This window comes from Mastomys coucha, unplaced genomic scaffold (assembly GCF_008632895.1).
Source record: "Mastomys coucha isolate ucsf_1 unplaced genomic scaffold, UCSF_Mcou_1 pScaffold12, whole genome shotgun sequence".
Taxonomy (NCBI): Eukaryota; Metazoa; Chordata; class Mammalia; order Rodentia; family Muridae; genus Mastomys; species Mastomys coucha.
In genome coordinates, this window is record NW_022196894.1 from 58,433,963 (window position 1) to 58,447,165 (window position 13,203).

The 13,203-nt window shown below is 36.7% G+C and overlaps 2 long non-coding RNA genes and 1 other non-coding gene across 4 annotated transcripts; 2 read left to right on the forward strand and 1 right to left on the reverse strand.

The window, feature by feature from the left end:
• The first annotated feature begins 3,874 nt into the window (after positions 1 to 3,874).
• On the forward strand, positions 3,875 to 4,840 carry LOC116086036. The gene is made up of 2 exons (XR_004116790.1): positions 3,875 to 3,946; positions 4,311 to 4,840. It is a non-coding gene; the product is annotated as an uncharacterized LOC116086036 (long non-coding RNA).
• Positions 4,841 to 7,486: 2,646 nt separating this feature from the next.
• Positions 7,487 to 11,412, reverse strand: LOC116086038. Of its 2 annotated transcripts, none has more exons than XR_004116792.1 (2): positions 11,280 to 11,412; positions 7,487 to 7,759 (listed from the first exon to the last, which is right to left on the reverse strand). It is a non-coding gene; the product is annotated as an uncharacterized LOC116086038 (long non-coding RNA). The 2 variants fall into 2 exon arrangements; XR_004116793.1 differs by lacking the exon at positions 7,487 to 7,759 and adding an exon at positions 10,628 to 10,773.
• Positions 11,124 to 11,203, forward strand: LOC116086748. The gene has a single exon (XR_004117100.1). It is a non-coding gene; the product is annotated as a small nucleolar RNA SNORD19B (small nucleolar RNA).
• Positions 11,413 to 13,203: the final 1,791 nt, after the last annotated feature.

Genomic DNA, 13,203 nt, shown 5'->3' on the forward strand with positions numbered 1-13,203 from the left:
AAAATGCCCCACAGTTGGGTCTCATGGAGGCACTTCCCCAACTGAAGCTCCCTTCTCTGTGATAACTCTAGCATGTGTTAAGTTGACACACAAAACCAGCCAGTACACAGACACACAGGAGGAACAAGCTCCAGCCATACACAGCAAGAACATCTAGCACCAGAGATCAACAGATGGTGAAAGGCAAACACAAGAATCTTACCAACAGAAACCAAGACTACATAGCTTCATCAAAACCTAGAACTCCCACCACAGAAAGTCCAGGATATCCCAAAACACAAGAAAAGCAAGATTTGGATCTAAAATCATATTGCAGATGGTGATAGAGGAATTTAAGAAGAGCATGAATAACTCCCTTAAAGAAATACAGGAGAACACAGGTAATCTGGTTCAAGCCCTTAAAGAGGAAACACAAAAATCCCTTAAAGAATTACAGGAAAGCACAACCAAACAGGTGAAGGAACTGAACAAAACCATCCGGGACCTAAAAATGGAAGTAGAAACAGATAAGAAATTACAAAGAGAGACAACTCTGGAAATAGAAATCCTAGGAAGGAAGTCGGGAACCATAGATGCAAACATCACCAACAGAATACAAGAGATAGAAGAGAGAATCTCAGGTGCAGAAGATACCACAGAAAACATTGACACAACAGTTAAAGAAAATACAAAATGCAAAAAGTTCCTAATCCAGGACAGAATTAGAAGATGAAACCTAAGTATAATAGGTATAGAAGAGAGTGAAGACCTCCAACTTAAAGGGCCAGTAAATATCTTCAACAAAATTATAGAAGAAAACTTCCCAAACCTAAAGAAAGAGATGCCCATGAACTTACAAGAAGCCTATAAAATGCCAAATAGACTGGACCAGAAAAGAAATTCTTCCCACCACATAATAGTCAAACAGCAAATGCACAAAACAAAGAAAGAATATTAAAAGCAGTAAGGGAAAAAGGTCAAGTAATTTATAATGACAGGCCTATCAGAAGTACACAAGACTTCTCACCAGAGACTATGAAAGCCAGAAGATCACCAGTTGATGTCATACAGACCTTAAGAGAACACAAATGACAGCCCAGGCTACTATACCCAGCAAAACTCTCAATTACCATAGATGGAGAAACCAAAGTATTCCATGACAAAACCAAATTTGCACAATATATTTCCCCAAATACAGCCCTTCAAATGATAATAAATGGAAAACTTCAACACAAGGAGGAAAACTACACCCTAGAAAAAGCAAAAAAGTAATTTTCCAATAAAATTAAAAGAAGATATCCACGTGAACAGATTTCCAACTCTAACAACAAAAATAACAGGAAACAACAATTACCTTTCTTTAATATCTATTAATATCAATGGACTCAATTCCCCAATAAAAAGACATAGACTATCAGACTGGGTACGTAAATAGGACCCAACATTTTGTTGCATACAGGAAAAAACCTGAGTGACAAAGACAGACACTATCTCAGAATAAAAAGCTGGAAAGCAATTCTCCAAGCCAATGGTCCTAAGAAAAAAGCTGGAGTAGCCATTATAATATCGAAAAAAAATCGACTTTCACTCTAAAGTGATCAAAAAAGATAAGGAAGGACACTTCATATCCATCAAAGGTATGATCTACCAAGAGGAACTTTCAATTCTGAACCTCTATGCTCCAAATGCAAGGGCATCTACATTCATACAAGCAATTGTGATAAAAACTGCATGGTATTGGTACTGTGACAGGCAGGTAGATCAATGGAACAGAACTGAAGACCCAGAAATGAACCCACAAACCTATGGTTACTTGATCTTTGAACAAGGAGCAAAAAATATCCAGTGGAAAAAAAGACAGCATTTTTAAAAAAAGATGCTGGCTCAACTGGTGGTTAGCATGTAGAAGAAGGCTAATTGGTTCATTCCTATCTCCTTGTACAAAGCTCAAGTCCAAGTGGATCAAGGACCTCCACATAAAACCAGATACACTGACACTAATAGAAAAGAAAGTGGGGGAGAGCCTTGAGCACAAGGGTACAGTGGAAGATTTCCTGAACAGAACACCAGTAGCTTATGCTCTAAGATCAATAGACAAATGGGACTTAATAAAATTGCAAAGCTTCTGTAAGGCAAAAGTCACTGTCAATAGGACAAAATGGCAACCACGAAATTGGGAAAAGATCTTGATCAATCCTATATGTGATAGAAGACTGATATCCAATATATACAAACAGCTCAAGAAGTTAGACTCCAGAGAACCAAATAACCCTATTAAAAATGGGGTACAGAGCTAAACAAAGAATTCTCAATTGAGGAATACTGAATGGCTGAGAAGCACCTAAAGAAATGTTCAACATCCTTAGTCATCAGGGAAATGCAAATCAAAACAACCCTGAAATTCCACCTCACACCAGTCAGAATGGCTAGGATAGAAAAACTCAGGTGACAGCAGATTCTGTTGAGGTTGTGGAGAAAGAACACTCTTTCATTGCTGGTGGAATTGCAAGCTGGTACAACCACTTTGGAAATCAATTTGATGATTCCTCCGGAAATTGGACATAGTTCTACCAGAGGACCCAGCTATACCACTCCTGGGCATATACCCAGAAGATGGTACAACATGTAATAAGGACACATGCTTCACTATGTTCATAGCAACCTTATTTATAATAGCCAGAAACTGGAAATAACCCAGATGTCCCTCAACAGAGGAATGGATACAGAAATTGTGTCCACACAATGGAGTACTACTCAGTGATTAAAACCAATGAATTTATGAAATTCTTGTGGAAATGGATGGATCTGGAGACTATCATCCTGAGTGAGGTAACCCAGTCACAAAAGAACACGCATGGTATGCATTCTCTGATAAGTAGATATTAGCCTAGAAGATTGGAATACACAAAGTACAAACCACAAACCATAAGAAACTCAAGAAAAACGAAGACCAAAGTGAGGATACTTAGTTCCTTCTTAAAAGGGGGAACAAAATACCCATGGAAGGAGTTGTAGAGGCTAACTATGGAGCAGAGACTAAAGGAAGGACAATTCAGAGACTGTTCCACCTGGGAATCCTTCCCATATTCAATCATCAAATCTAGACACTATTGTGGATGCCAACAAGTGTTGGATGGATAGCTGTCTCCTGAGAGGCTCTGATAGTACCTGACTAATACAGAAATAGAGGCTCACAGCCATCCATTGGACTGAGTACAGGGTCCTCAACGAAGAATCTAGAGAAAGGACTCAAGGAGCTGAAGGGTTTGCAGCCCCTTAGGAAAAACAACGATATGAACTAACTAGTACTTTCAGAGCTCCCAAGGACTAAAACTCCAACCAAAGAGTACACATGGGGTGGGGGCAGGACTCATGGCTCCAGTGGCATGCATATAGCAGAGGATGGCCAAGATGGTCATCGATGGGAGGAACGGCCCTTGGCCCTGTGAAGGTTCTATGCCCCAGTGTAGGGGAATGCCAGGGCCAGTAAGCAGGAGGGTGTTGGATGGTGAGCAGAGAGAGACAGGAGGGAACAGGGGATTGTTTTACTTTTTTGTTTTATTTTTTTCTTCTTTTCTTTTCTTTTTCTTTTTTTTTTTTTTAAGGGGGAACCGGGAAAGGAGATATTGTAAGTAAGAATGCATCTAATAAAAAAATAAAAATAAAGAAGCCTCTACCAATAAAAAAAAAAGTATAAAATGTCAGATGGATTTAAAATTAAAAATAAATTTAGATATGGATTAAAAGAATCACAAATGCTGATGCTTTTTGATATAGTCAACACGTATGTATGTGAGTCAAAGCTGATTGGTGCATAAGCAGCCGCACCAATCATATAGCTGGGTGGTCAGGTGTGGAATTTCAACCACGCACTGGCGTGTCATAAAGGGCCAGGAGGAAAAGGAGAGCCTGGTACACTACTGGGCATTGGCGGCTGCACCTACCCTGACATCTGAAGTTCCAACAGGTACTTACAGAGTGCAGGAGAGCCCAGGAGCTAGACAGTCTGTGAAAGTTCACTTCTTCCTGAAGCAGTGTCAAGAAGAGAGAAAGAGAGAGCGAAGAGAGAGAGAGAGAGAGAGAGAGAGAGAGAGAGAGAGACAGAGACAGAGACAGAGACAGAGACAGAGACAGAGACAGAGAGACAGACAGAGACAGAGACAGACAGAGACAGAGAGACGGGGGGGGGGGAGGCAGGGAGGGACGGAACTGGGAAAATGTAATGGAACCACAATGGTGATGAGGATGATTCGTACATCTGGGTTCAACAGGCCCGCATAGAGACCAAGTATGATAAATGCATGGCCAACTTGAACTAGTTCTTTTAACAGAGTGACAAGATGAGCAAAAAGGGAGGAAGATAGCCTTGACTACTTCCGTGGGAAGCTCAGCTTTGAGATGATGCAGGAAACCTGCATTACATCCAGTTGTATCAACTAGGGTCAGAATGACAAGCAACACCTACAGCATGTGGGCCGCTTTGACCCCGTGACCCAGAGGTGCAGCTCATCCAAACATGGCCATGAAGGAAGTCACGATACATTTGCCTCTGAGAATGGCTGGATAGAAGACTACGCCTGGATCCCTGACCCTGAAGTGTCTGGAGACAAAAGTTGCAATACCTATATATAGTTTATGTTACACCAAAATATCTGAAGAAAACTGTACTATTGTCCAGTATTGAAGACAGAAAACACATTTTGAGATGTATTTTAGTCCAAAATAATTGAAAAAAAACTATTATGTGTACTTCCTAAAATTATGTCCATATTATCCATGTACAAAAGAAACTATGATACAGTGTAAAAATGTGTTTTGTCACTGTATTAATAAACTGTGACTGGTTTCAAGATTATACATATTTCAGCTCTGTTTTTAATTACCATATGATAATAATATATAAAGGTAGTTTAAAATATTACATATTTCTGTATGCACAATGTGTTTTTAGGTAGGTATAGTCATGACAGGTTATTATTCAGTTTTGTTTTTTTTTGGATTTTTTTTTTTTTTTTTGAGACAGGGTTTCTCTGTGTAGCCTTGGCTGTCCTGGAAGTCACTCTGTAGACCAGGCTGGCCTCAAACTCAGAAATCCGCCTGCCTCTGCCTCCCAAGTGCTGGGATTAAAGGCGTGAGCCACCATGCCCGGCTCAGTTGTTTTTCTTAATGTGGAAAATATGACAACATTGACTTTAAGGTTCCCAATGTTAAAATCCTCACCATGATGCCATTGTTAACATTCTTATATTTGTCTTGTTGTAATAGCTTGGATTAATTATGAAACTATGTGAAGGCAATATGTAGCAAACAAAGAAATATATATTTATTCATTACCACAAAACTAATTTCTGTCATCAGCTCCAATCTTTCAGGATGAAGAAAGTATGTGATTATTTTTGCTAAGGCAAGTCAAATTTAATTAAGCATTGTCAGTGCTTATTCAGGGTATAAATCTGCTCTGGCTAAGAGAATGATGGACACATATATTAGTGTAATATCAATTTGATGTTAAATGTTTAGCTTAAGTCTTTAAACCAAGTGAGAGAAAATTTATGCACACCCATGTTTATCTCTCCTGTCCATCATTATCTTAGCCTCCTTATTTTACTGAGCCTGAAAATGTGACTAATTAATCATGAAGTGTGTGTTCCCTGGTATTCAGGTTAACACTAATGTCTGCTACTTGAAAATGAAGGTTATACTGGAGTGGGATGTGAATTCTGCTATTATATTATCAGAAACATATGCATTGAGTCATTCCCTGAGATCTGTGTGGATTCCTCCATATAAATGCCCACTGACTAAAATCAGTTATTGGTTAAAAATGCTTGAGGAATATTTACAGAATATTGCATTTTATTTATATTTATTTATTTATTTATTTATTTATTTATTTATTTATTGCTAATGGATACTGGTTTCCTTATCAGTACTGATATTTTTCTTTTCATTTATTCTCGAATCTTTTTTTACAGTCCAGTCGCTATCTCCCTCCCAGTCTGCACTTTAACTATTCCTTATCCCATGCCTTCTTCCCCACCAAGTCTCCAAAAGGATGTCCCCACATCCCAACCCCACCACACCAAGCAGATGCTTAGTTGCTGGGAGATCTCAGGTGTTCAAATTAGTTGAGACTTCTATTCCTCCTATGGGGCTGCCCTCCTCCTCAGCTTCTTCCAGCTCTTCCCTATCTACACCACAGGGGTCCCTTGCTTCTGTCCATTGGTTGGGTATAAGTATCTGCATCTGACTCTTCCAGCTCTTCCCTATCTACACCACAGGGGTCCCTTGCTTCTGTCCATTGGTTGGGTATAAGTATCTGCATCTGACTCTTTCAGCTGCTTGTTGGGCTTCTCACAGAGCAACCATGCTAGGCTCATACATATAAGTACATCATGGCATCAGTAATAGTGTCAGGCCTTGGAACCTTTCCTTGAGGCAGATCCCAATTTGGGCCTGTCAATGTACCTCTTTTCTCTCAGTCTCTTCTCCATGTTTGTCCCTGCAGTTCTTTTAGACAGGAATAACTCTGGGTCAGAGTTTTTGACTGTGGGATGGCAACCCCATCCCTCAACTGGATGTCCTGTCTTTCCACTGGAGGTGGACTCTACAAGTTCACCCTTCCTACTGTAGGGCATTTCATCTAAGGTCTTTCCCTTTGAGCCCTGAGAGCCTCTACCTTCCAGGTCTCTAGTACATTCTATAATGTCCCCCCAACTCCTACCTCCTAAGATTGCCTGTTTCCATTCTTTCTCCTGTCCCTCAGGGTTTCAGTCTTGTTTCCCCTGGTCCCTCAAATACCTAATTATGTTTCTCTGTTCCCTCTCCCACCCATGTCCCTCCCTCCTTCTGCCACCCATGATTGCTTTATTTTTACTTCCTGGTTTTCTCACTCATTGTTTTTCTTATCAGAATTAATATTTTTCTAAGGATTGATATTGGAGGTATAATGTAATGCTGACTCTTTTCAACCATTTGATAAAATAGTTAAGCTCAACTTAGATATGTACCTCTGCATTTTCCTGTGTTCCTGTGCTTTAATTGTTCAGTGGTGAAAGTGAAATGGTTTAAGTTCATTCCCTGGTTAGTTCATGTAGACTCCCTCCCCAAAGCCCGGACAGTAAACACAGCGCTGCCTACCTGTTGAACGGAACCGGTTACATTCACAAACTCCACCCCCATTGAGCAAGAAGGAAGTAACTGATTGGACTGTTACACTGACGTAGTTTGGGGGAAGGGTTTTGCCCCAGGTATTTTACCTGTTGCGGGAACAAAGGAGAGTATGATTAAAATTCAAGATGACTGAGTGACCAGACCTTGTGTCGTCTAATGTTTTATTTTGCCCACGTGGGTACGATATAGTATGGCTAGCCTATCTCTTCTATCTCTTTCAATCTCTTCCTATTTATTACTCCTATTACCAGAAGAACCCTTTATTTTATTTACGTTGGCGCTGGTTTCCAACAAGTTCACAGATTATAAAAAAATGTAAAAATTCTTTCACTTCTCATTTTTTAATTAAATTTATTTATGTATTCACTTTACAACCCAGTACCAGCCCTTCCTCCCCTCCAAGTAGCCCCTCATGCAGTCCCTCCCTTTATTCCCATCAGAAGGTGAAGCTCCTCTCTGGATGCCAGCTCCATCAACTTGCTGTGGGAATGGACACTTTCTCTCCAACTGAAGCCATTTGAGGCTGTCCATTTAGCAGTGAGGGATCCACAAGCAGGCAGGTAGGCAACAGGTTCAGGGATAGCTCCAGCTCTAGTTGTGGTGGGTCCTACATGAAGACCAAACTGCTCATTTGTTACATATGTGTGTGGAGGACTAGGGTCCCACCTGTGCTCACTCTTCGGTTGGTGATTCAGTCTCTGGGAGTCCCCAACCATCATGTCTGCAGACATAACATACTTCTAACTTAAGCTAACTTATCAAACAGGGGAACATTTAAGCAGTAAAATTTTATGTGGAATTTTCTGTTTTGATATCCTATTTGAAAATGAATGATTTTCTGATTAGTGCTTCACATCCACTAAAGTTAACTTAGAAAATATTAAATTTGGGGCTGGACTCAGTAGTAGTCAGGATCACTTGCTGGACTCATAGAGAAGCTAGTATACACATCAGGTGTGTTACAACCAACTCTTATTCCATCTCCAGGGGACCCAAAGACCCGTTCTGGCCACTGTAGGGACTACCACATAGAGGCACACACAAACATTCACATAAATAAAAATTAATCTTGAAAAGAAAAAAACATAAAAATTTTAAAATGCAAGGAAAAATATAAACATTAATAATATGCTTAGAATATACATGCCTATTTTTAATAATTTGTCCTATATCTTATTACTATTGTATATAATCTACTTCATAATTTCATTTACTTTTGAAGATGCTATTACCTACATGTTGATTTCCTAGAGACTGTTTATTATAAGTCCTCTAATATAACTATACACGTACTCTTTGAATTATTTTAAAAAGGATTTTGATAGCTGTAAAATATTCCAAGTAATGTTTGCTTATAAATAAATGTATTTTTCTGTCATATTTTTATAAGCTTAAATTTCTTTACATGTATTTTGTTATTATTGTTTCTTTGGTTTACTTTTATTATTCATTCATTTATTCTTTTATGTATTTATTTACTAATTATTTAACAGTGTTGATAGACTTTATTACAGGACAGTGGCAGCAGAAGCAATTTCAGTTTGCCTTTACCTATTTTGCAGCCCAGAAGATGGGACAAGAAAGGCTCATGGCCCAGAAATAGGTAAGATTAGAAGGGAAACAGATAGATGCAGATACCCACAGCCTAATAGTGGATGGAGCTTGGGGACTCTTATGGAAGAATAAGAGGAAGGATTCTGTATGTGGGATATGGTCTTCTAGCTGGCCTGCCTTTTCTGGCCTCAGTGGAAGAGGAAGCACCTTACCCTTGCAGACACTTGAAATGCCAGGGTTGGGGGATATCAGTGGGCGGAAGCATCTGCTCATAGTAGAATGGGAGGGGAAGATGGGAGAAGGATTATGGGAGGGGTTGGGAAAAATAGAACTGGTCACCTGAACAGATGTGGGCAGGCATACAAATAATACAGGTATTGGTTATATATTGGTGGCTGGAGATACAAATAATATATTTACTCTGAATTAACTTTTTATTTTACTTCATTAGCTTGTGAGGATGAGGGTTTAATGAAGGGTTTGATACAAGTAAAGTAAGCATTATACCAGTGAGTTTTCCCAGCTCTGAGCTGTTATTTTTAATCTTTAAAAAAATGAAAAAAAAATATGTTTTCAGCTTCTGCGAGTCATCTTTGAAAGTACATTATGATACTAATATGCTATACTTTCCTGGGCTTTTTAGAAGTGTATTAGGGAATTTTTATGTCCTGCTTATATTTTATAAACCACTCTGTTTCCAAATAATGGTTTAAGTTAATGAGCTTGTTGTTTGGAAATTATTCTTCTTGATAAATAAAAGTCGTGGATGACTTTTGAACTCTTTGTTATTTGGGGTGGGTTTTCTAAAAAGATCCAGCATTGTATGTTCAACAGCATTTTCAATCCATTTTCAACATGTGCATATTATTTGGAGAGGTGACTTAAAGAGATTGAACATATTTTAAAATGTAGTTACTATTCATCCTCTTTGGTGACAGCTGAACTTTTGTTAAGGTTTCTTACAAATGTTGTTTTTTAAATTCATGAAGGAGAGAATGTAGATAATTCACTCATCCAGCAAAGCAGACAGAGTCATCTGTATTGTAGATCAGCAGCCTAGAATTTTCCTACTCCTGCACCATTAATGTGGGTAGTATTAACACAGGAAGGTGTACCATGTTACCTAAAATGTGACTGATATAATATTCTTAATCAATGTCTTTTCCAAAATTACTTTACTGTCAGTTTTTTTTTTAGTTCTGGGAACAAAAATAAAGTATTTTTGCTTTCTTTTTGTGCCCTATAACTCCTCCCATTTATGTCTCTCTTGTTTAGTGTCAATTTCATTGTAACTGGCTTCGTTTTCTTTGTTTTTGTTTCATATATCTATATACCTATCTACATATCTGTCTGTCTACCATCTATCATCTGTCTATCTACCTATCATCTATCTTTACATACCATCTGATATGTATGTATGTATGTATGTATGTATGTATGTATGTATATGTGCATGTATTTACCTATCTATCATCTATCTACCTATCATCTATCCATCTATCTATCTATCTATCTATCTATCTATCTATCTATCTTCTTTCTTTCATTCTGTCTATCATCTACCTATAATCTATTGGTCTGTCTATATACATCTCAAGAAGAAGCATCAATTATGTAGAAATAAGAAAATAAGGAGAGAGGAGGAAATGTTAACTTATAGAATGATATTGGGTACAATATATTTTTTAGCTTCCCATCAAAATAGCATAAATATTTTGTCTTTAGTAAGCCCATGCATATTGGTTCACATACTCTTGATCAAGAACAAGAGCACAAGTTAGTCTTTGCAAGGTTTCAAATGACTTCAAATGTGGAGAATGCTTACTTCCAAGGCTGGCTTGACAAAACAGTGGTATTTTTTTTCTAAGATGACTAGTATTATTAGGGATGTAATTTCCTTGTGACTATAGAACGATTGGTCTTGGTTTCTTGTTAGTTATTTATTACCAAATTTCTTACTCAAATAGAAGAAACTGATCACTTAAAGGGGTTTAAGTAGGGTTTCTTCCGATAAAGATTTCTCCAAAAGTATTTTCTGTATAGAGATCTTGTTTTTGTTTTTGCTTTCTGTAGAGAGTCAAAAAAAAATGTATTATAAACTTGCTACCATGTAGATAATGTTCTTTAAAAATATTGTTAATATGCTTTCTTTGTGTCTGTGAATGAATACAATGTTTAGTGTACATAGGGAGATCAGAGACCAACTTGAATGAGTGTGCTCTTTACTCATACAGGCGATTCATTTCAAGTTGTCAGGCTTGAAAGCAACTGCCTTTTATCACTGGGACAACTTGTGCCCCAAATATAGACTCTTAATAATACACTTTCACAAATTTGGGAAGCATCCTTTCTTCATTATTAACAGTTTCTGGATTTAAGGAAACAGAAACTCTCACCACACTTAGTTATATAGAAGTGTTAAAACCAAATATGAGAAGTACACAAAATGTTGATTAAAGTAAAAAACAATAAGATTCAACTCTGATTTTATCTAAAGATAAAAATTCAATCAATCAATCAAACAAACTAAAACCAAAACCAAAAATATTAATACAACCAGAAGTTGACATTACCTTAGCAATGTGCCACCACAATTCTAAAATCCAATAGCAAAGGCAGTGATGCAATCCAGGGGTTGCAGGATCTCTGGATGCCTTGAAGCTGCCTTTATAACATTCTTCAACTTGGTTCCACTTCCATCCTCATTTTATCAGCATAAGATTACAAACTGCAAATAAATATACCCATAGGCTTTGAACACAATGTGGTTTGGACACAAGTGTGGTTTTGGACACTAGGACCAATGTATTTCAAGAACTATATGAATGCCAATGTAATATATGTTTTATTTTATCAAAATTTTAATTAGTTTTATAGGAAAAATGATTAACAGCAAGAGTCTTGTCTTTAGGAATTCATTATTTGAATTCAGTTAATTTTTTTCTCAGTACACACTGTTTTCTGAATTAGCCAGCAAATGTTATTACTTATATTGCATAAATATTATTATATTCATGCACATATAATTTTAAAATATAAATAATTTTAAATGCCAATATTTAACTAAAATAAATTTAGAATTGTTCACAACCTCCCCCAAAGCAAATTTATTTGACATTTATTTACTTATACATCATGAATGTTTCTAAGATTCTATTACATAGCAATGGACTAATACATAATTAATAAATATTTTAAACTTAATAAGCAAATGTGTATTAAGAGCCATTATAGTAAATGTCTCCTTAATGAGAAATTGAAGTATACTGATGTGATAACCTGGAGAAGCTAGCGAACAATCAGATATCTCCTTCTGTACTCAGTGAGTGAGCAAGGGTGGAGACATGGGGTCTGCAATTCCCCTTCTAATTCCCATTTCAGCCCTGCTATAATATCTCAATTTCTGTGGAAGGTTCCTTTCACAGACTGACTTTAAGGCAAGCTAAGCTTATATATCACAAACTAACAAGAAATTTACTTAACTGTATTTCAGGATTAATGATAAATTCAAATTTAAAATGATGTGATAATACCATATTATTAAATCCCCATTGACATGAGAACTAAAGTCATTCAATTGAAAGACTTTGTTTTCTTTATTTAGAGTGGAGACATAAACATTAAAATACATATGCTTTTACAAGTCAAGACATAAAATTGGAACATAGTAAATTGTAAAGAAAAAATATTAAGTCAATCTATTATTTATCTTTTAAATAAACATAAGCTTCAAAAATTACAATCATCTCATTGAGGTTTTCTTAATTTTTATACTCAATCAGCCTTTAACTTTAAAACTATTTAAATAATTGAATATTTGAAAAGAAAATCTTAAAATTTCAAGATATACATTTGAAGCTTTTCTTTACAGATTCATAATATGAATTTCATAAATCCTGTAATAAACATAAATATACACGGGAGCTAAATTTTCACAGTGTTAAAAATGTGAGATTTTTAGATAAATCAGATTCCAATACTTCTAATAGTCCCATAGAATGTACAACAAACAAGATGGGGTGCATAAACACAGTAGTGCCATGAAATTAGATACTACTGATGGCACACCTTTATCTAAGATGTACAATTTTCATTAAAGAGAGCTTAAGGCATGTGCTAGAATAGACTTTATTTTCATTACCAATAATACAAGTTTATATTAACATGTGATATTCTTTGTTCATTTTGTTTGTTTGTTTTTAGAGACCGAGTTTCACTAGGAAGCCCTAGCAGTCCTGGAATTCACTCTGTTGACCAGGCCTGCCTCTAACTCAGTGATCCACTTGCCTCTGTCTGTTGAGTGCTGAGATTAAAGGCCTGTACCACAAACATCCAAGTACACTCGGTATTCTAATATGCTGGTGGACTCACTAACATTATCAGATGACTTTCAAAATAGTATTTCTTTTATTTTAATGTTGATTTATATGATAGCTGTTAATTATTTCACATACATATTCTTAAATAATTCTGTTATGCTTTGAAACTGTTTAAAAC